The 24,555-nt window shown below is 37.8% G+C and overlaps 1 protein-coding gene across 1 annotated transcript in view; it reads left to right on the forward strand.

Annotated features, from left to right (window-relative positions):
* Positions 1 to 14,121: 14,121 nt before the first annotated feature.
* UXS1 (UDP-glucuronate decarboxylase 1) overlaps positions 14,122 to 24,555 on the forward strand; it is a 39,177-nt gene continuing 28,743 nt past the window's right edge. The window contains exons 1-3 of the mRNA XM_031056205.1: positions 14,122 to 14,165; positions 17,636 to 17,696; positions 22,557 to 22,639. The gene's annotated coding sequence lies outside the window, so the exon portion shown is untranslated. The remainder of the gene's footprint in view (positions 14,166 to 17,635; positions 17,697 to 22,556; positions 22,640 to 24,555) is intronic.

Consider the following 24,555-nt stretch of genomic DNA (forward strand, 5'->3'; position numbering starts at 1 on the left):
TAAAATTTACCTTTACCTTTTCTGTAGGCCCTGGGTGAGAGGGGTGATATTGTTCCCCACTGTCCAGGTGATGAATTTGGAGATACTGCAGCTAGCAAGCTGTCTGAATCACTCTGTAATATGTCAGACTGCTAGTCAATTTTTTATTAATACTCTTCATAATTAGCTTAGTTGACTCACCTTCAGTGCTGTCTTCTTCTGTGAACATTGCATGACTATACTGGGCTACATATAGTGGGAAATCTTGCCCAGAGGTTGAGTTTGCATTGCCCTTTTTTAAAGGGTAAAAGTCTTCTGCTCCAACCTTCCTGTTATTTAACCCCCAGCAAAATAGTGCAGGAGTGCTAATGCTAACCAAAATGGGGTGGAGGGGTGTGTAGAGGTGGACTGAAACAAATTCTTTCAGTCATGGGCTCCACTTACATCATCTTGAAGCTGTTGTGAAACGACAGCTTCAGAACATGAGATGATAATAGAAGTGAAGTGGGTTTAATTGATTTTTGTTGTCTGTAATGAGAAATGTAGACAGATCATAAAAGAGCAGTGAATTAAATCAATAATGTTAAAAAACTTCAGTGTCACCACAATATGAATAACTTATATGCAGGCTGAGGGTGTTCTTCTGTTTTTAAAAACCCCAGCTGTGTGTTGGAATGTCAATACATAGACACCTTAAACTCACTCCCTTGGAAGTTTTAAGAGTATATTTGGCTTTATATGGACATGCAACCATGCTTCAGTGGTACTGTCTTTGCAGAATCAGAATCTATTTAAGTTGTTGGAAATACACTTAGAAACTTGTAGTCAGGATTTAAAGACCAGAGCTCATCAATCTACATGGTTTGGTTTAATCTTGATGCTACTGTAAATAATCTGCTGATGTATGACAGGGCAGTTGCATGTTCTTAATGAAAAAGTTAAGAGCTCTATTTTTGGTAAAGTAGAACAGTTCTCTTTACTCATTTGTAGATCAAATGGTTCTCAGGAAGTATATCAGTTGCCTTGTTCCTTTTCCAAGGGGAAAATAGAGTAGTAGGGTGCTGTCATGAGATCCAAGCTTAAGACCTCAATTCCCTTGTAAGATAAGTTATAGCACAGCTATCAGAACAACTTAAAAATGAAATGTCAAAATAATGTGAGGGAAGGTACATCCTGTAGTATAGTGGCTTGACTTTGCACAGCATTGTTAGTTTCCATGGTTGTTATCCTTTGTTTTATTGGATTAGCCATTTATTTTTGTCAGATTTTCATCAGCTGGGAAGAATGCAATGTTCTCTTCTCAAAATATCGAGATGTGAGTGAGCTTTTCAGTTTGAATCTCACCAGCCCCTTGCATGCTGCTTGTCTTGCATATGTTTAAAACAAAGATTAACTGTTACTTCATGATTTGTTTTGGTAAGCTTTTACTTCCACTTTTCATAATAGAAGAGCAGTTATCAAGTTGGTCCTGCCCTATTGCTTCAGGCTGTCTCAATGTTATTCAGCATCAGAAATCTTCCTTCCCCAAACATTTTTTAACAAGATGTCAGGATTGATTGGCCATGGAAGAGTTCAAAATGGTTGCGTAGGACATCAGGCTTGCTGGCTGGGTTCACATTCACCAAGTTGCCTTTCGTTTGTGGGTTTATGCAAATAAGCTCACTGTTGTAAGAGCTTCCACTTCCCTGCTTGTCAGGCTTGCAACTAGCTGTACTCCTGTAGCTTATGAAAATTTGTTCATGCTTCAGTTGTTTGTCAGGAATAGATGGATTCTGGCTATGCCTTGCTAGCCATGATGTTTTAAAACAATTTTTGGCATCCTGGAGAAATTAATCTTACAGTTCCTCTCTTATCTCTGTTTAATATTTGTCTTTCATCTTTTACCTCCACTTAGTATTTGTCCCTTCTGCAGCATGTGCAGGAGACAGCCTTGTCATCATTCCACTCAAAGACAAACGCTCCTAGAGCTTCCATCTTCTTTACCCTCTGTTTTTGCAAAGGGGAATATTTCTCTGACATTTATATTGCTTGTTTCTTTTTTCTAAGGTTGGTTGACCAAAGCAGAGTTTGGTTGAAACTGGTAGTTTTCAGCATCTCATTTATGGACTGGAGAGAGGGAGAGATGGGGGTTGTGGCATCAGTTTACCTGAAGGGTTTGTGAAAGGTAGCTGGAAAAGGTGCGTTTGTTTCAGTTACAGTGCTGACCATTGGAACATTCTGTGAGTCCACTGAAAACAATCTTAGCTATCAACAGATGGGTCAGTGGAGGAGCAGTGGTAAGAATGATATGCTGAAGACATGAGGCAGGAAGGAGTAGGAACAGAGAACTTGAGAAAAGACTTAATAGAAAATTTCAAGAGAATTTTCCATCTGGGAAACTAAGAACAAAATTCAGTCATAAAGTGATGATGCTAATTGAAATGTAAGAAAAAGTACCCTTGGCTACCTTCCCGTGCAGTATGAAGCTCTGTTAACTCTTGTAAAGAAAGAAAATTTGCATAATGTTATATGTCACAGCTGTGGGAGAGTGTTGGCTTGCCAAGGTTTAAGTGTTTGTTCTTAAGAGAGTGGAGAAATTTCTTGGTGATTGTGTTGCCTTTGTTTTGCTAGTTGATGACAGCTGAAGGGTTGACATGGAGCTGCAGTGGTGCTGTCCAAGATACAGAGAGAGCATCTTTCCCTTAGCAAACCTTGTGTCTTTGTGTCTAGGATACTTCTCATGTGGGAAAAGTTCCTATCTGCTGTCTTTGATTTGGGGCAGGAACTTTACTGTTGAGCAAGGCATCAATTTGGGAGATGCAACAAGAACTATTTGCCATACAGAGATTTGTATAGACTTACCAGAGGTGTATTTTTTTAAAATCTTTTTTTAATATTCAAGTTGTTGTACTTTCCCCAAAGGCATAATCATAAACTTCACTCAGGAAAGTGACATTTCTTAATACAAAGTTATGATTAGTAATCGTATGTTGTTATCTCCACTAATATTGCAAAATACTCTCATCAGAAAAATAATTTTCTAAAGCAAATTGACATACTGCTGGAATTACAGATAGATTACAGTTGAGGGGTTTTTTTTATTCTTATGGAATCAAGACTATAAAAGGTGATTTGAAATATATTGGCCAAATCATAAAATGGTTTGCATGAGACCTTTAAAGATCATCTCATCCAGCCCTCCACTGCCCTGGGGGGATGTTCTGCATGTTTCAGTAGAACAGGTTGCTTAGAGCCCTGTCTGACCACACGTTGTTTACAGGTGTGGGCCATCCACAGCTTTCCTGGGCAACCTGTTCTAGGCTTGCCACTCTCATAGTAAAGAATTGCTTCCTTGCATCTTACTTATACTTACTACTGTCCTTCAGGCTAACACCATTGCCTCTTAAGGGTCCTGTCACTGCAGGCCTTGCTAGAAAGTTTTTCTTCATTGTTCCTATAAGCCCCTTTTAAATGTAGCCACAGTAAGGTCTCTTCAGAGCCTTTTCTTCTCCAGGCTTTTCTAGCCAGCTCTCTCAGGCAGTCCTCATAAGAGAGATGTTCTGTTCCTCTGACCATGTTTTGTGACCCTCCTCTAGACCCTCTCTAACAAGTCAATGTGTTTCTTGTCCTGGGAGCCCTAGAGCTGTATGCAGATGGTGTCTCATGAGAGTGGAGTAGAGAGGAAGAATCACCTCAGTTGACAGGGTGACCACACTTCTTTTGGTGCTGCCCAGTGTTTTTGATTTGTTTTCTGAGCTGAAAGTGCATATTGCCATTTCATGTCCAAATTTTCCACCAGTACCCCCAGGACCTGCTTGACAGGGCTGCTCTCAGTCCTCTTGTAACCCATTCTGTACTCATACCGGTTATTGCTCCAACCCAGGTGCAGGACCTTGCTCTTTGCCTTGAACTCTGTGAGGTTCATGTTTGCCCATTCCTTAAGCTTGTCGTTGTCCCTCTGGATGGCATCCCTTCCCTCAATACACTTACCAGCTCAGTGTCATCTGCAGACTTGCTGAGGATGCCCTCAATGCTGTGTCTGTGTCATTAATGGAGATACTGAGCAGTGCTGGTCCCAGTGTACCCCTCTGATGGACCCCAGTTGGGACTGATCTCCCTTTGGGCACTGAACCCTGGGTGCAGCCACCCAGCTGCCATCTCTTGAGTGGTCCATCACAGTGACATTTCTCCAGTTTAGCCACAAGGTGTTGTGTGGGAAATAATAGTTTCCTAAAGAAAATAACTGCTTTATTTACATTAATAAATATGTAAAATAATTAAATTAAAACTTTAATGCAATTGTATTAAAAAGCATTTTATGATTTCCCTTTGCATATTCTCCCTTTTTGTCAGGTTTGTGTCTGGAAACTAAAACCTTATTTCTTTAAGCAAAAAAAAAAAAAAAAACCCAAACCCTTTTTTGAATGCTGTTGCTTCTCTCTGAAATGGAAAGTTTGACTGAAGCAATTCACTTTGGATGTTCAGAGCATATGAGTTTGCTCTAAAAATTCTGATTATGACTGTATATCAATTCATATTATTCCTGCATGCTGTTTCTGTTGATAGTGAAATCTATTTGTAGCAAGCATCATCTTGTAATCTCTATATTTTGTGGAGCAGAAGTTGAAAGGTGGATGATACAGGGAAAAATCCCTGTGCTTTCAGCTAAATCTATTTAGACAAAAGTTTGTATAAAAGTTTCTTTAACAGTCCTGAAAATGCAAACAACAAAGCAATTGGGAAAGAATATGCTTTTAAGAGAGATTGCATCTGGTTTTGGTACTCTATGGACATCACGGTTTTGCTTTTTAAAACATCTGTTTTAAAATGTATGTCATGCTGAAACTAGTGATGTCACTAATAATTTCAGATTGAGGGTATATTACTGTTGAGGGCCTGTGGTAGTCTGTGACTTGATTTTAATGTCATTTAAAGAGACCCAGAAAGGAGGGATAAAGATGCAGGCTTCTTTTAGGATTGTGTTTTTTCCCACCTTCAGTGGGAAGTTTGTTTGGAATAACAGTGTTGTTTTCTGGTTCCTCAGCCTGTTGTGGATGAGTTAATTATGGCATGCAAGGTTCTCTTAGTGTAGTAATCTGTATTTGATAGAAACTTGTACAAAAAGTATTATTGCAGATGACAAGTTCGAAGAATATTCAGATAAAAACATACATCTTAACATCCTATTACTATGTTCTGAGGATCTGGAAAGATAATGCTTGCTATGAAATGCAGCTGGTCAGAGTTAAAAAGTCTGACTGTGATATTGAAGTGTACATTTAATAGTAGATGCTCAGCAAAACCCTAGCCAAATACTTGGCTTTCTGTTGTATTTTTCAAGTTTGATTTAACAGATTTTATATTTTGTGTTGTTGTGGTTTGGGGTTTGTTGTTGTTTTTTTTGTTATTGTTTTGGTTTTGAGGTTTTGTTGGGGTTTTTTTTTGGGGGGGGGGGGGGGGTTGGTTTTCATGTATTTTGGGGTTTTTAACTTGTTTTTTTACTTAACGTGGGCATGGTTGATTTGTATCCAAAGGATAGCTCCTGGACTATTCCTTTGCTGACAGTATCCCTGTTGTTGCAGTCCTCTGCATTCAGCATCATTTCAGAACAGAGCTTCTCTAGAAAAACTAAACAAATTTTTAAATTTCCAGGAATGTAAATGTATTCAGTAGGAACAAAACCAACACCAAATTCTTTACTAATATATCACTAATTGCCTTTAAGGGAGGTTTGAGAAGTCTTGAAAACCTACAACAATTTTACTGTAAGACTGTGCCTGCCGGGTACAGCTAAATCTCAGTGCCTGGGAAAGAAACAAAAAAGCATTTGGGTTTTCTACAAACCCTGAGTGATTAATGTTTAGTCAGATAAATGTAAATACCTCTTTAATAAAAATACCGTGATTAGAGCATTAAGAAAGCTTTTTTTTTTCTAAAAGAGGCTCTTTTAGAGAGTTCTTCATCGTTTCACTCAAGGCATGATGTCCTTCCCTGGAAGCCTTCACTTTAAAGTGTAATGTCTGTGGGAATGATTAATGATTAATGCACTTTACTCTTCATGGTACTTGAAATTAATCCTTGCAGAAATGCTACAATAAAAATTATTTCATTATTTTATGAAAAGGATGCAAAGGGGAAAAAAAACACCTCAAAACAGATAGGTGTAGTCCTATTTTTACTCTTTCTACAGCTCATTAAACCAGGCTACAACAATTCTGGTATTCTGCTCACTTCCCTAATGCCAATTTACTATGACCTTGATCAGTCATTGGGTGAGGTTTACAATTTGTCTTTGAAAGAAGTAGAACCCGTGTCTCCTTGTGTTGTAGGTGGGTGTCTGAATTGTTAGGTTACAAGTCATGCTTCTGTCTAGTCCAGTGAATCATGAATTCTTCCCTTGCACAGAGTTTCAGTAGATGGCAGGAAGACTATGTTTATGAATGCTCTCTAGTTGGATGAGTTGGAAGTTCTTCACAGAGTATTTTCTGTGTGGCTTTGTGGGGTGAGGATGTTAAATCTCTAGTCTGAGAATTGGCACAGGACTATTATCCTGGATTAATACCTTTTGGCTTAAAAGATTTGGCTTTAGACTTGAATTTTTAAAACTGGCTTTTACAGTGAAGTTCTGGGTTGTGTTAGTGTTTGCTCAAATTTGGTCCATTAGAAGTCTCATGCTTTTGAAAGCTGGGTTTGTGTAGTGCCTAATTCATGACCTTGCTGATGTGGAAGATTTTTTAACCATCTGTGTTTGCAGCTTTTGGGGCCTGACCTTGATAGGCCTGTCAAGTGGTTTTGTGATGCCTGTAAGGATTTTCATCTTGAATTTAGGCTTGTAATTTTCATCATTCTGCTTGTGGATTTGGACCTACTTACCTCTATGTTTCCATTCTTGCCTGAATGTCAAACCAGCCTTGACTTGACCTTTAGGGTAAGGAAATCCGCTGTGAGCCAGTCATGCTTCTGGTTCTGCTGCTGGGTAAGCACGTTATGTAAACAGCTGTGTATTTGGAAGAAAAACAGCCAAACCTTATTTCCACTCTTGTACAAAAATATTAGCTCTCATCCCTTCAACCTTGGTGTAAGCTCCATGTGAGCACCAGTAGCCAAAGAGATCCTTTTTGGAATTGCACATTCAGAATCCTTTACGAGGGCAGTCAGTATGTTGAAGTGAGTTTTTGCAACATCTCTTTACACGTGAGAGACTTCAGGGTTCTTCAGATCTCTCTGTATGATAGTTCCTGTGTGATTAATTTTGCAATTTTTTTTTAGTGGTACCCAATACACTTTGTAAAAATTTAATGCAAGGTCATGTTCTCCTACAGAATTGAGATATCAAAAACAGGGTTTCTGCAAGGATGTGAATGCCTTTTTGGGCTTCCCTTCCGTGCTGTGGAGACTGAGTACACACAAGTCACATGTTTTCTTCAGGAAGCCAGTTCTTTGTATGCAATGTGGCTTCACTGTCTTTGCAACAAAACTGGGAGGGTGGTAGTTGTTGCAGCTGGCAACTCCTTTTTTTTTCCTTCAATCAATTCCTACTTCACCAGCTAAACCCAGATGCTTCCTGTCACTGCATAACCACTTACATTATTTGTATGGGTTTCTGTAGCCCAGAAAGATTATTCTTTGTAAGTACAGCTCAGTCCTGTTTAACTGGAGAATTCTGTACCTGTAACTGCCAGACTGTCATCACTCATTGAAAGAAAAGTGTTTTTTTCATTAGTGTTATCATACATAATTCTAAAATCCTAGCCAGAGGGTAAATAACTTGAATTTAACTGTGCTGAACACTGTATTCTGTTTTCACCACATTAAATTTACTTTATCTAGTTAACACAGAATCCAGGTTATTTAAAAATGCAGTTGGATTTTATGGGTCATTTGTTCTAATATAATAAAGCTTCCCTATCTTTTTCCCAGAAGATGACAAGTGGTTTTATGGTATCACCGCAGATAACACAGAGCCCTCCTATAGCTTATTTCTTAGTCTGTCATGGATTCTTTTGAGTTACTCGTGAATTACTCAGCAGCACTCAGCACTTACAAACAGTTCAGTAGCTTTCCCATCCCCTGAAGGCTAGAACAACTGCATTACTGAATCCTCATTTGTGTCATTCCCACTCCTCCTTCCTGGGAATGTTTCATTTCTCCTGCCTGGAAGGTGCCTGGTGACTGTAGCAGTATTTTTTGTTTTGTTTCTGTAACACCTTATCCATGAGCTCATTGAGTAATAGTGATGGAAGTCTATGTGCAAAGCCTAAAGGTGGGCAAAATACTTTACAGCTTACAAAATCGGTGGACACTTTAGAAGTTTTCTGTATGTATGGTAATGCTCCATATAGGCTACTTCCTAAGACCCAGTGTAATTTGGTCCTTAGCTTGAGCCTTGTCTCTTAAAGAGCAACTCCAGAATGATTTTCTGGAGATGTTTGGAGTATATTTCTTGTGTTGCTTGTTTTGCAAAATCCCTTACATAACTGTTCCATGTTAAACTTGTTTATCTTGATGATGCAAAGTTATCAAGTGTTCCTTGTCAGTGTAGCCTGGTTTATGGCTTCTAATTTTTTCACTTCAAACTGCATTCTATTTCATACTTGAAAGTTAGAAGTAAAGTCAGTGTTATCATAGTCTTCCTATAATCTCCTAAGCCCTGACCAGTTACATCTTTTGGTCTTTGATTTTATATTGTGATTTATATTTCTATAAAACATTTTCCATACAAGCAGTAATAAATGAGTTTTGTTTGCTTACTGAGGCAGCGTAAGTTATATTGCTTAGGTGTCTTTTGTGTTTACATCACATTATATATGTATTTAGACACAATTATATGTGCATACAAGCACTTGCTACCTTTAATGCAGGACTCCTGAGGCACCTCTTTGGACTGGTTCAGCTCTAGCCTGTAGTGGTCAGTCTTTTGTCAGTCTGCAGTTTCCAATTTGTGTGGTTCAGGTCCACAGGGCTTCTTTCTTGCTCTTTTGAGTTTTTCCAGTATCCCTAATAAACAAGTTGAGTGTTCTGATTTATCCAGTCTGTGTGCAGTGCCAAATTACAGATTAGATAATTCCTGCGTATTTTTTTACAGTCCCGTGTAATCTCATCAGAATTCCACCCATGCTCTGAAACTGTGTTCTAGACACTTATGTATGGGAGGTGTATATGTAACTTAGTTTGTGATTGACATACTTAATATTGTCTTAAATTCCTTCTGATGATAATAAGAAAAAATTACTTCAGGTACTGCTATATGACATTGTAATGTTTTCTCTCTTCTTATTTTCCAGCTGTTTGGGGAAACTTTGTCAATATGAGGTAACGTATAAAATTTTTGAATTGACTATCCTTATGTTTAATAAAATTAACTTACCTTTCCTATCAATATATATAAAGCAGGGAGAAAAACAGTAGCTCACGCTGTTGTTTGTGTGGTTACTAAGCAGCTGATACCATTTTTTTTTAAATACAAAGTGTTCAGTCTCAAAAATGGTTGTATATTTGCTATAGATCTCACCTGGAATTTTAATCACACTTCATCTGCATTTCTTTGCATAAATTCATCTTCTGATTTTGGCTAGTTGGTTGGCATACCTGTTTGTATAGGCTTGGATTCTGCATTTCCCTTAGCACAGATGTGACTGTATCTCAGTGATAATGTGGGCTTAAATATTGAAGAGCAGCACATTCTCCACTGCTTCCCATTATTATATTTCTGTACCTAGAATCAGAAATGTGCTTTGGAGAGTTTTTCCTCCTCCGCAGTTAATTGGTAGAAAATCTGATGATTTAACTGCTGAAAAGCAGAAAATCCTGCATTGTCCCCTAGAATTTTTTCCTTTAGAAACAGAAAGACAATATGTATGCAGAACATGCAGATTTCCACATTGCTGCTTGCATGTGAGTTTGTCCTGCAGGAAAATTCACTGGGAATACACAGCTGCAAAAGAAATTGAAGAGAATATGGGGACAGCTTGTTCCCTAAAGCAAAGCCATTGTGTATAGAGGACAAAATATTTTACCATGTTTTGCTAGTAAAGGGTTTTGGTATTCTGTTGCTGCTTCTTGCAGCACATAGTAAGGGAAGTTTGAGACAAAATGAGAATAATAATAATGAATTTTCTCTAATCTCTAATACACCCATGACAGCTTACCCTGGGAGTCTGTTCCTGTCCCAGGTGGTCCACTCTGCTTCTCTTGGAGTTTCCCACCCTTGATGCAAAGAGTGCTCAGCTGTCAGGCAAACAGCTGCCGGGCTGCTGTGGGTTGGGGATGGAGATAGCAGTTAGATTACCATGTTATCATGACCAGTGGACTATGGCAGCTTAGCAGCTGTTACATGAACAGCTGAGCATTTCTTAACAAAGGACAAGAGCCTCAGAGAGGGGTTTGAGAAGGACAGGTGGGTGTGGGATCCTGATATTCCTGTTTATTTCCTGATAAGCTGTCCTTACAAATTCTGCCACTACATGCCTCTGAATTCATATTTGAGATGTCCTTTTTAGAGCTGTTGAGGGTGAAAATTATTTCTGAGGGACTGATGTTGGTCCTCAGCCAGTAAGATTGTCTTCATTACGGGGAAATGCTCATGAAAAAATAGGTTGCAGAGTGAGTTGCAGGATTGTACTGTGAATAAAAAACAGTAGGAGTTATTTTTGAGGGGAACTTCTTAAATTCCGAGGGGGTTTCCAGATTTTCCTTGCTCACTTATAAGAGAGGAAAGACTATCTGTTCCACAGTTGTTTGCATAGGTTTTGTAAATTTCTGTTACTTGGGTAAACATTTTCAAAATCCACCAGGATAGCTTAATACCACTTCCTCATAGTACATTCATTCAACATTAGCTTCAGGGTTTTTATTGCCACTAGTGCAATAAATGACAACTTGGTTTCAACAGATGGTTCAGGGAATGTGTGTCTTACTGTTGGAATTTACTGTATTCTTTAGAGATACAAATGAATCTGGTCAGTAAGGTCTTTGCCTCAGTAATAGACAGAGTTGACTTTCTTAAAAAGTGAGAGTTTTACAGAGGGTTATGAAGGGAATCATTGCTTTAACTTCTAACAGTGTGGTGTGTATATATATATATATATATATCTGCTTAACAAAGGATCTTCTGTTTCTCTAGGTGTAGTGAGTTCAGGTCCCAAGTAAAGGAGCTCTGTTTTTCACTTGAAAGAACTGCATTTTATGCTGGATACCCATGATTCCTCTAGTATGCAAAAACTTAACTACTGTGAGATAAATAATTCCCCTTTCAGAAGGTTTAATTGAAAAAAACCCAAAAACATAGTAACACAAATGTTAGCAAAATTGCATAACCTTGACACAAGAGGTAGAATTTAAAAATACATATTCTACGCTTGTAAAAGTTTACTCAAAAGTGAACATAACTAAGACACTTTACCCAATTAGATGCTAAATAAGACCACACAGATTTGTGCGAGACACTGGCCTTTTTAGACAGTATTCTATTTTCATGAGTTACCACAACATACTTCATCCTTGGCCTCGTGTCAAATGAGTAACATTTGTGTGAAAAGTCAGTATTGCCCATCAGGCAGTTACTGAAGATGTGTTTTAGTGCAGTTGGGGTTTTTTCCCATGTGTTTGGAAAAGTTCAAAGTGGGATACTTTTGCCTAAGGGAAAAAGTGTCAGCATACAGTAAGCAGAGACCCTCAAAGAGACATTTTGGGCCTTTGCACGGTAAATTTGCACTCAAAACCAGTAATTAGACACTTCTCTAAAATATAGGTAATTTTCTATGAAAAATGAATGTCATTTTTGTTTGTACCGTTCTTTCCTGTGGGCTTTGTTCAGTTTCTGCCACACTGTTGGATTTCAATTGAAATTAGACTATCCTCTTTAATTTGTTCTAATTATGTTTTTGAAATAATACTAACTTGAGGTGCTTTGAGGATGCTGCTTTAATACGATGCAGGTGCAGTGGAGCAATTATTGCTTAGGTGTGGACTATTTTTTTTCTTTTCTTGCCCACAGGTCTCTTCAAGAAAATGGGGATCAGAAGGTGGAAAGTAGAATAGAGGAGGTTAGTTTGCTAGTAGTTGTAATCTGTTTTATTTTCAGTACTCCATTTTACTCACTTCATATTGAAGTGATATATTTAGTTTATATTTAGTTATATCACCTTACTCTTGATTCTGCTAAAACCAAAGCATTGGATTTGTGTCTGTACATAAGTTTTTGAACTGTTCTTCGCTCTAGTGGAGTTTCTAACATTGGTCTCTGACTCCACTTTATTTTCATTAAAACCTTTCTTGAAAGTGATAGATCTGCTGATACATTTGCTGCAGAGACTATGGTAGAATCCTCCCAAGACCTGTTTTATTTGCTAATTAAAGGATGTACACAAATTCTTTCTTCTGACTGCCTTACAAAATGTGAAGTATTTACAAGGTGCATTACAAATTTGAAGGTGCCCAAAATTGCTTTGCTTTGTTCTTAACTGATGACTAAATATAGCAATGTTTATGGCTGGGAAGGATGTGCAGTGCCAAGGCTTTAAGCACAAGTCCTGGCAATTTATGGAGTAGATATGGGGACTGAACTTACTGGTGGTTATGGACTGCTGTACCAATACCTCTGAATTTCCATTTCAGCCTCAGTTTATTGTGAAATATTGAGAATGTGTGCAAAGGATGTTTCTCCAAATGTTTCAGCCTTCCAGTCTAATAAAAATAAAACAAAGTATTAAATAGATAGAGAAGTCCTTGAGGTTGATACCCCCTTACCCTTGTGTGGGTGTGTGTTCCTGTACTTGTGTAGCCTGGTCTGCCTAGTGTCTTGTATTCCAGCAGGTTTGTATAGCAGTTGTTCCTCTGGACACAGTGAGCAACCTACTGAAATTGCTTAAAATCAGTGGAGAGCCTGTATTCTTAGTTTGTCTTTTGCATTCCTCTTTCTCTGTTTTTTTGGTTGGTTTGTTTGAACTTAAAATAAAGAGATTCTGGTAAGTGTTGCAACAAGCATTGTGAAAATTCTAGTTGTTTAAGAATGGTGAAATATTTAAAATTCAATGTGTAGATCAGAGTTACTGTAAGGTCTGAGAAGTTGGACATTTCTGGGTCTTATTTTTAAAGTTGTATTTGTATAATGTCTTACACCATCAGAATAACTGTTTCAAGAATTATTTGCTATTCCACAGAGCTAAATATTTAATGAATATAAATGATAATACCATATTATTTCCTCTTAAGATGAATATGCAGATTTATTCCGTTTATGAAGTTACTGAATTGTCTAGCTCTAACCAGAAGTATTTGTATAAAACAAATTAATGGTGGTTGCTGATGTGCTGCCACTTAGTACCAGTTAGAACCTCTGACAGCTTTCAACTTATGTATATATAGCCCAAGAGGGTAAATTTTGTGATAAGGCTTTAGTAAACTTAAAAACAAGAGTTCAGGGACTTTTGTTGAAATTCAGCGGGACTGTTAGAAATTTGGGTCCTGTGATAAAGAAGTTGAAACTGATGCCAGCTTAAGTGATTCTCTGTTTCAAAGCCATGAAAATGCAAACAGAAGTCTTGGTAGGTGAACTATATTTTCTAACAAATTTCCTTTCAATATTTTCTTAAGCCTAAATATACCCTCAAATCATGATGTAGAACATATTTAGGTATTTATATGTGATGTTTTGCATAGCATGTTCTGAGAGAACTACAGTCATTTAACTGGAGCTAATGCCTCTCTCTCTGTGTCTGTGTCCTCTGTATGCTTGTCTGTTGTCCATTTAAATAGTTGCTGTTTCAATTACTGTCCCAGTGTCCTGTTGCTGAATATAGATTACCTTTGACAACCTCAGACAAGTCACTTATGACTTCACTTTGTCAAATAGGAATCATAACACTGGATGTCCTTGTCAAAACTGTGGTACTCATAGCCTTGAGATGTTTTGTTTTCAGTGGTAAGTTAAGGGATTTAATTTCACACTTTGCCAGGTGATTTGATTTTTGGTGGAAAAGGTTCAAGGGTTTTTTTATGTAAAGGAGGCTTTAAAATGTAAGTTTCTTGGAGTGTTTTCAGTCAAGATCTGCATAGGAGATTGCTTGCCATGATTTCTGCTCTAAGGCAACTTCCTATGTATGTCTTTTGTGATGTGAGTCCTGTTTTATTCTTCAAAGATTAAATGTTTTTCCTTTATTTTAGGTTGTTGCACCTCTAAGGGAGAAAATCAAAGATCTGGAAAAAAGGTATGTCATCTCCTGAATTTGGGAAGCAGCTCAAAGGCTCAGTTTTTTTTCTGTAGCAGTCAGTTCTGCAGTTGTAGGCTTGAAATAAATTTTTGTATATACCTTCAGAACCTTTGATTTGTTGTCATATATATATAAGTGAGGGCAGGGCATTGAATGCTGAGACAGTAATGGTTAAGGTATTGTGGCTGATTGATCCTACTAAATCAAGCTGAGCGTGCTGGACTCTCTGAAGTTCAAATCCTATGGAGGTATTTGCTATTTGGAGTCCAGCTGATGAATGGATTACTGTGGTTTATGTCTGCTAGGACATACTGGTTTCATCTTCAAGAGACTTAAAGTATGTTTTACCACATTTACCATACACTTGTGGTTGTTTACTCTGCTTCAGCTACTGTGCAGTGACTTGCTTGTGCATCTTAGCCTGTGTGTGCTTTGGGTGAGCCTGGCTGACCTGCTTCTCTCAGGATCTGTAAGGGAATGTGTTACCCCTCGCTCTGCCTGTTCACCTTTGTGTCACATCAGTTCTCTGATCTGGGTGTCCTCATGGACAGATGATTTCATCACAGAATAAGGTCTGGTATGGCAGTGGGAACTGTCAGCTCTGACAAGGGCATGCTGCTTTTGCCAGTGGTGTAGTGTTTTGCAGGTGACACTGTTGGTGTCCCAGGCAAGGCAGAGAGGGCTGCATTGCAAAGGGTCAAGACTGGATTGTCCAAGCAGTACCAGTAAGCCCTCGTGGGGTATTGCATACTGGTAGTTGTGTCCTCTTCCTCTGGAGAGGGGGCAGAATACCATTGCTGCTGGTCAGAGGTATGCTTGACACCTGCAGTACTTTGGTGTTCAGAGTTTTGTCTTGTCAGTGAGCAGCTGCCCCTCCTCCTCTCACCCCTCCTGGGCTGTAAGGAAAAAAAAAAGGAGAAAAAAATTCAGTTATGTTTTTTACAATTGATTTGAAAGGTTCAGTGACCTGCCACATCCAATTTATTTCAGTGAGAATACTGAGCTGGTTGCTCATCTCTTAATGTGCACATGAACTTCATAGCTTGACCTAGGTATATATTGGCAATGTGAAATAAATTGCAGGTTGTGTCACTACCTTGCCAATTACAATATTAAGTTGATTATTTAATCTTTGTTGATAGTCCAGTAAGCCTTCAGCCTCATTTGTGGGTAATTCAGGTATTTTCTTCTGCCATCCATGGAAGACCTTTGTGGGAGGGTATCCTGATTGGCTCTTTTTTATTTAATAATTGTTGTATTTTTTCAAATGAGCTATGAGTTGTTGAGTAGAACCATTAAGTAAAACTTCTCCCACAAGCCATATAAATACTATGGCCTTTACATGAGTATTGTTAAGTCTTGTTTCAGAACTCTAGGAAAAGGAGAAGGAATCAAAATATTTTTTACCTCTGTATGAGCCAATCTGGAAATTATACTTTCACAAAAAGGGTGTTCTTATTATTGTGTTATTATTGTTTTTCAAATAATGTAGCCATTTACCTCTGGTGGTATAGCGGAATGTGGGTTGTTGCAATTAATATTTTTTAGATTTTATATCTGTGTGAAGTGCCAGTAAATAACTACTCAGTGTCAAATGCCTGAAAGCTGATCCTGCTTGCAAAGCTTATTCTAGTGTCAATGTTTTCTTACTTCATAAGCTGATAAAACTTGAAAGCAAGCCATCTTCATGCTTTTGAGAAGCAGGAAAGACAAGAATTCCTTAATGCTAGTCTCATGACAAGAGATTGTTTAACTGAAGCTAGAGCTGTAAAGTTTTTATTAAGAATTGGCACAGCAAAAGCATTGCCCTGTCGTCATCAAAGCAAGCATCAAGTCAAGATAAACTCCATTTTGTTGCCAAAAGGTTTTTGGCTGGCAGACTCTATCCCACTGCCTCTAAACTGCTACTGGTGTAATAGAAGGAGCAAAAATGGTTGTGAGGTCCTTTGACAGCAATATGACCCCAGGCTGGATTACTACAACCTTAAAATAGTGGTCTTCAGAATGGAGGAGAGAGACTTGCCTTGCATCTAGTTACTTGGCACTTAAACTTATTTTGAACTCCATAAATCTCTTGTTAAGAGTGAATTTTCCTCTCAGAAAGGATATGGATTCTACATCTGCATTATGCTTGTGCACTGTCTTTCATTTCTTCAGCATAAATCAAAGAAATTGTTAGTGACCTGTATAGTGATGTAAGGCAAGTGTAGGTAGCTTCTTTTTCAATCTCCGTGTGTGGCTAACATTGGAAGGTTCCATTGCCATATTTCCCCTATCTGAGAAATTGAAAGCAGCTTTCATGCTGTGATGAAAATTGGATAAAGTACTGAAGCATCTGTGCTCTGGTGCTGAAGAATTCCTGTTGAGCCAGTACTGCAGGTTACAAGCAGAGGAGGAGGGGGTGCTTCAAGATCACAGTTGTAGGGTCAGTTCAGCGAGTAGCTTTTGGTGAGGATAAGAAAATGTAACTTTTGGCATTTTTGACTCTTGCATGCTACGCCAGGCTATCTCTCACCTGTGGACTTACTGGAGGAGAAGAGTAACCACAGCGTGTGCAGTGTCATGCTGATATTTAGTTGAGGAAAACCTGAGCTATTAAATTGCCAAGACTAGAAAGCTAATTACTGAAATATTTAAAATTTACACTTTCTTTCAGAGGACTTTGTTGCTCTATGCAGAATGCATGCCAGGGAGGGAGAGAAGGTCTTCTAAGGTTTGAAGCACAAACAGCTTGAGAGAGCACTTAAGATTCATATGTCGCATAATTTTATTTTATGGTGTTTTTGGTTTGATTAAGTTCTTGTAAAGAAGATGCAAAAATTAAATTACTAGCTTCAAGACTATCATGTAAATGACAGTCTAGCATGTCTAAGAAAATTAAGATTGATTTTCATACTGAATAAACTCTGTTGTAGAAATCGTTGAAATATCTTAAAATGTGTTTTTTCAACATTCTGATTGTAAACTTTATACTGATTTTTGTAAAACTTTAAGGCAAATTAAAACTTTCTGTTGTAAGTTTCACATTAAAACTTCAAGAAGTGTTTGAAATCAATGTGGTAAGTCAACAAAATTTGTTCCAGAGCTTTTAAGAGGGTTGTTTGCCTTTTAAAACTAGAGGGAAGGTATCCGGTCACTGCTCATGTTTTATTGTTTTATTCTCTTGTGATGTCATGCCTGACACTAGTTCAGCTCTGAAAAGATAAGTCAGGTGATTCATTATATAAAATCAGGGAGAAATTTTTAAAGCACTGTTTGCAGATGAATTTTGATATTTCAGCATGCATAGGCATTGTCTTGTGTTGACCCAGATTCATTTTTAGAATAAAGGACTAAATATACTCTTAGCAGAACTTTAGGAGTGGAAGGTTTTCCGAGTAGTTTCTCACGTATCAAAGAGAGGTATGTGAAAGAAACCAGGCTGAAACTCACTTAGTTTTTCTTCTTTGTTTTGAAATGTTCTATAGTTTCACCCAGAAATACCCACCAGTGAAATTTTTATCAGAAAAGGATCGTAAAAGAATCCTGGTAAGTTTGTGTTTACTCAGAGGTTGTTTTGGGGAAATACCAAAAAATTCTGTGGAATGTAATCTGTTTTGTTAGATTTGTTAGGAATAAAGATATGAGAAGGGATGAAGGGAATTACCTTGGCTGTCATATGAGTTGCACAGGTTTTAGGACACTGCTTCACTTATTTGTGTTGATGTTCTCAAACTCAGCGTATGAACAATACGTGCGGACTCTGCTTTTGAAGTGTGACTTGCCAACTAAACTGCTCTTCCCTGTAACTTCTCAGGATCACATTGCCACAGTCTTTGTGTGTGCTCCCAGGTGGCTTAAACTTTCAGAGACTGGGAAACTTTTAAAGCACATCTTAACAGGAACCTTGTGTGACCAAATTGGGCAAAATCTAGTCATAAGGCTAGAAAAGAAGTTGCTGTGCAGGGAATGTTAATCTCTCTCTATATTCTCTGTTGTTTCTGTTATTTTGAAGCATCATAAGCAATTGAGGGTTGAAGAGGATGGCAGGTTAACTCAGGAAAAGGAGTTGTCCAGGGCATTCTTAAACTTAATGAATTGTGCTGAAAATCAGCTTTGCAATTTTGTCTGCAAAAATTTTTGATGTTATCTGTGACCTAGATTTTTCCTTGTTTCTGTGTGTCTTCGGCGGTGGGGGGGGGGAATTGTCCTCATGTTTTGAGGGTAGAGAAAGTATAGCTATTTGAGATGTGTAAAATAGAGTATGAACTTCTGCTTCTGTAGTAATGAAAGTAAAGTCTACAACAAAACCCTGCTAACATGCCTAACTTAGCTGGTGCTTTTGTTTGCTTTGACTTCAAATTATTGAAGAAAAAAACTGAAAATATACAGAGAAAATTATTTTACTCCATATTTAGGCAATAATCTTCATTGCTCTTGACAAATTTCACAAAGTGTTACTAAATTATTTTAGTTCTGCAATGGTGTTCTGTCATTTTTATGACAGTCTGACGAAGGGAGACCTGTAGACTCCCAGTGCCCCTGTTGACTACAGAAAATCAACTGAGGAAAATAGAGGTTTAATTTTGAAAATTCCTAAATTGTGTACTTCGTGTGTTTGCAAGGGTATAAAGTAACCGTAATGTCATGTTTTCTGTGTAAGTGAGAATGTGCTTCCAACAAAAGTGTCAGTGAAAGCTGTTAACAGGCTGTGGAGCTCTTAATGTTCACTTCTAGACTTTGTCGCTGAAAAATACTGGATATTTTGTTGAAATTTGTTGCTTCAGCGGAGATGGCGAGTAGTTGAAATAGGAGAGTTTTCAGCTGACCTGAGGTGAATAGCTTTTTGGTTCCCAGTGTATTTTGTAGAGTTTAAATGACTACAGAGAAAGCTGGCCAAAAGAAGTGGCAGGTTTTTCTGACTAGTTTTGTGCCAGCTCGGATGGGCATTCATAGGCCTCCTGCCCATGGGGGCAGTTACTTTCTGTTACAGTGTTGCTGTCATACTTCTAGGTGAAATAATCCCATGTTCTTTTGAGTAGCTGAAGTTTCCATAAAAATGTTGCACGACACTTCAAAATTCTCAAGAACTGGCCAGCCAAGTGAATTTTGCTAGATCATGTATTTTGCTTTGTATTTTGTTAATACTACATCTTTTTCTAGAATGCATTCTAAATTTAACTTTTTTTTTATTCTGACTGCAGTCTCCAGCTCCAACCTGGGGATCCCCACTGCACTGTCCTGACAAGACAACAGTTCTAGCAGTTAGTTTTTATTAAACAGCATCTCTCTGGAGATGATTTCTAGTTTTGTTGGTATCTCAGCGGAGACCAGATATCCTGACACTTTCATTGAAAAGAGATCTTCACCTTGTTGCGCATGATTTATCTATTTCCTGAGTTCTCTGAAGTGACTAGGCCACACGCTTTCATAGGAAAGAGAAACAGTTCTGTTATGTGAAAGATAGTGTTGCCATTGGTTCAATCTATTGGGTGTTTTTTTCTGAATTGAATATAGTAAAGTGACAAAAGCAGAAAACAAAAAAAAATGAACATAATTTCCTTATGGGGCATAAGATGTTTTGAATCTGATTGCAGACAGCAGAAATGTGTAATAAATAGACAAACCTGTAAGTGCCTGTAGTGAAGATAATTATCTGTAATATTTGTGCCTTTTAGTAGGTGCTGAAGTTACCAAGCATACGTGCTCTAATAAGTAATGAAATATTTTCATTAATGTTGTCTTAATAAAGAATTCCTTTTTAAGACCCAAGTGCTGGTGTTCCAGTTCTGATATGGATATGATTCATGTACAACTTATGATTATGTGGATTAATATGTCACTGTGGTTTGCAGGAAGTAATGTTTAGAAGTGATGCTTGTACGAGTAATTACAGGAAGGTTGTACAAAGAAGTTCGTGATAAATCATCTTTTCTTTTTTTTTAATGTTGCATCAAGTAATTGTAAAAAACATAATTTACATAGTTTTTTTACTTTTCCAGGGGAAATTCAACTCCTTTTTCAATCATTTCTTAAGTTCTTTGTCTAATATCCATGGAAGTGATATGTTAATAAAGCCAACTTAGTTTCATCATAAAAACTACTTGTACTTGTAGGTTTAAGGTAACTGGAAACTTCTTTCCAGACAGAATTGGTTTGTGCTTTTTTTTACCTTTTTTGTGCTTTTTTCTTCTTATTGTGTGTGTGCTTTTTATCTATGCTTTTTTTTGCCTTTTTTGGTTGGCTTTGTGATTATTTTTTTTAAGGGATATTGGGAAGAAGACACTTCATTTTACTGCACCAAAGACATATGTTGCAAGCATTGAGTTTATCTTCTCTAGTATCTTGGCAATAGAAGTAGCAGCAGGAGATTTCCTTGGGCCTCAGTTGAAGGAGTAGGTTCAGGTCTTCTACAGAAAAGTCTTATCCTGGTCACCACAGAAAAGCCAAAACCCTTGGAACATTCAGCAGGGCTGCAGCTTGTTTGCAAGTCAGGATAAACTCATGGCATTAGGTTTGCCATGCATGGGTTTGGTTTTTTCCATCTGTTAAGTGGTGACACATGGCAGAGGGCTGTTCTCCCTCAGTTACTGGTCTTCTGTCCTCATTCTCAGCATTCTGCCAGAAACCTGCTCTTCCCTCCTCTCTGTTGCAGCATAACATGAGCCTTGAGATTCTTTCTTTTGTTCCAGAGGGAATTTCTCCTAAATCCTGTTTCTCCTTCAGGTTTGTCAGGCAACTGAATAAGATGTTGAATCTGCCACAAGAAAGCCCTGACACACTCGGAAGAATACTAAATAGACCAACTAAATTATTTTTTCATTAACTGCCATTTACAATTGGTTTGACACACTGGTGCCCCTGAAGTTTTAATAAGAAAAGGAAGGATGAGAATACAAGAAGTGGACATGCAAGTTTTTGCAAAAGAAAACAGATGTAGTTTCTATATGTTTTTTTCCCTTTTCAATCTTTGGAGGTTTTCCTTTGCTTTTTTCTAGTTTAAAAAAAATCTGCTAATCTTGGTTTTTTAAAGCAGTGGATGGCAGGGTAGTGGACAGGATAAATGTTTAGTCTTTGACTAACGCAAAGGAAAAGAACTTCAGGCATCTCATCCTTTTCCACACAGCACTTCGTCATTTCAGTACACTATCCATTCATTAGATTCCTGCTTGATTCCATTTTGTCCTTTAATTGTTTAGTTAATTGTCACTACAGCTGAAGAATGGACATCAACAGCTGAATCACTTTGAGAATGTGAATTTGACCATGCAGCTATCATTTGTAGCTGATACCACACAGGTCTTTTACAATTCTACTTTTCGAGTGTTGTGATCTGTCCTGTCTTGGTTCTTGAAAACAGTTTATGGAATGCAGAGAAAATAATTGCTTCTGTAGATGGGTCTGGATGTGTCACACAACTTGCAGTTCTACTTATTGTGCTGACTGCTTCAGTACTAAATAAGTGATTTTTTTTTTTGCTTGTTTACTGTTGAAGTCTGTGGTGTAAAAAGGGAAAAATTAATGAGCTTGTTTCTTCAATGTAACAGGAGTACAGAGTTTTAAATATTTTATTTCTGCTCGTTTCTTTGCAGCAGAACATCAGAGTTTCAAGACAGGCAAATGCTGCATGTCAGAGCTAATGGTGTAGAATAGAGTTTTTTCAGTTATAAGGGACCTGCAAAGATCATCTAATCCAACTGACTGACCTCTTCAGGCCAGGATGATGTAAGCTATGGCTGCATTAAGACACAGAAAGAATGATTTTGGTTTTAGGAGATATTTCAAATGAAAGGTCTTCGGAGAATTCCCTTACTCCTTTCTGGGTAAAAACTTACAGTACTTACTTAGAACACCCAGCATGTCTTCCATGTAAACCAGACAGAAGCTGGATTTGACATGTCTGATAAATCTGACATGAAAATAACCTGGCATTCTGTCATATCTTTTTTTTCTCTGAGAAATGGGATTTGCAGAAATTTCTCCTAATACCATTCTGCATCTTTTTACTTTGCTGTCACAAAAAAGAGCACAATCCAATTTGAAGGAAAAAAAGGAAAATAATGTAATTTGAAAAAGAGATTTTGTTGATGTGAAATAGGTAGCTGACCTTCTATCCTGACAGTGATGAAACATATCAAGTATGTCTCTCAAAATTTTAACGTCTGTAAATCTTGGAAAAAAAAATACACGGAAATGGAGTTGTTTCCCCTGGAGTAAGCAAAGATCTGAAACTTACTGTTCTGTCTTCATGTTTGTAGACTTTGTCTAGTGTTTCTGTAAAAAGAAATTTATACCAACTGTCCTAACGCAGATAACTGGAGGAGCAGGGTTTGTGGGTTCTCATCTTACTGACAAACTAATGATGGATGGCCATGAGGTTACAGTTGTGGACAACTTCTTTACGGGCAGGAAAAGAAATGTGGAGCACTGGATTGGTCATGAGAACTTCGAACTGATAAATCATGATGTCGTTGAGCCCCTGTACATTGAAGGTAGGTGGTCTCTGCTTTGGTATTTGCACTTTTTTGTGCATTTCCCTTCTAAGTGTGTGCATCTGTAAAGAAATGAAACTTATATGCTGAGTTCTGGGTTGATCTGTCTAATATCTGTATGCTTTGTTTATTATTAGCCTGTTTTCTGTGACCAGTACAGAGTAAGAGGTTCAGAGCACTTTTGTCTAAAACCAGTTCTTCTTTTCTGAGTGGACAGGAGGAAAGAGACCTTAAAAACATCCTGATACGTCTGATTTTGTGAGAAGGCAAGATAGCAGTGGGTCAGTCTGTCTGTCCCATCCATTGTCCCACTTTCTTATGTGCCTGCACAGGCATACACACACAGAATATGTGGTCCAGATATTTCATGAACTGAAGTGTATTTGAGGGCTGCAGCTACACTAGACATGCATCCTGCAACTGTGTATGGTCATTTGAGAGGAAATTAACTTTCCTTAGTTGCCTTCAGTGTCTTCTGTAGAAAACATTGCTCCCTCTTTAGGTACAGGCATTCTACAACCTGAAGAGTTGGAAAACAGCAGCACTGAATTTTCATAGTTTTCAACAGAAAAAAAAATAAATATACACCAATTCTAAAGAAAGAAGCAAACAAACAAAAGTGTGTCCTGCTTTAAAGTAGTAGCTCAACATCTGAACTATCATAAACCTCAAACTATTAAATAGTCAGATTTTAAGGCACCATTAGCATGGTTATATTGGAGAGAGACATGCATTTATAGACTTCTATGGGAGTATCTAACCACATAATGAGTCAGTGAAAGCATTGCTCAAATTACACTGCAGTTCTGGTGGGTGTGCTCCATCCTTTTAAAACTCTGTAGCAATGCACTTGTTCATTTTAAGGAAAAAAGATGACTGAGTGGTTTGGGTTTTTTTAATTCTTGATGAATTCTAGTGGATGGAATTTCACAGGAAATATCTCTAGTAATTGCATCTCTTGTGTTGTTGCTTGTGATAAATTCCTGGCAACACTACTGAAACTGTCCTGCAAAAACACATGCTCCTGCTCTGTTCTGACAATGCACTGCTTCAGTTACTGCCTGTTATTTAGAAGTTGTTTCAAACTTCTGCTTCCACTGACAGAATAATGGAACAAGAATCTTATTAACTGACTCCAGGTGCTGGTAGCTCATACCTCAGCCAGATCAATTTGTCAGCTTTTCTAATCTTTTCCATTGTTTTCCTTCTTTCTGACTGATTACATGTGAGACTTTCTCTGAGAATTATCATCATTGCTATATTGTTGCCCAGCTAACTAGGCACTAATGAATGGGAATTCTCAGATCCTTCAGCTTCCTTTCCTATGGCCTATGTAATTAAGACACCAATTCCCTATTTAGTCCTGACAGCTAATTATTACATGTTATTCAGTGGGTAGTTTATTGAATGTCTTTTCATCTTCTAGTAATGTAAATTGAGGCTGGCATGGCTAAGTGTTAAAATAAAATTAACTTTTGTACACTAAGAACATGGTAAATTGCGGAGCAATAGTCCAATGAGGCAATGGGGAGACAGTTTTTTAACAGATCAGCAAGTTGGCATATAGATCAGATACTTCTTTCCTTACTCCCAGTTTCTCCTTTTTACTTGTAAATAGAAGTTAGAATGACTGTGCAGTCATGATAAAAAGTAGGTTTGTGTCTAAAGAATTTCTCTGTATTTGCTGTCCTGTTTAAACCAGGTTATATAAGGTTGTTTGACAGCTCAGTTCCAGAGAGGATAATCAGTACTTTATTTCTGAGTGAGACCTCATTTTTGGTCTAGAAAGAGCAGTGCTTTCTCTTTGGATACGGAAAAGTGAATTTAGTCTCAAGATGGGGAGCTTTCAGCTTCACAGTGGTGCCTACGCACAATCTGCCTTGGCTGCGTCATTATCTTTGAACCATGACACCAAG

This window comes from Geospiza fortis, unplaced genomic scaffold, assembly GCF_000277835.1.
Source record: "Geospiza fortis unplaced genomic scaffold, GeoFor_1.0 scaffold192, whole genome shotgun sequence".
Taxonomy (NCBI): Eukaryota; Metazoa; Chordata; class Aves; order Passeriformes; family Thraupidae; genus Geospiza; species Geospiza fortis.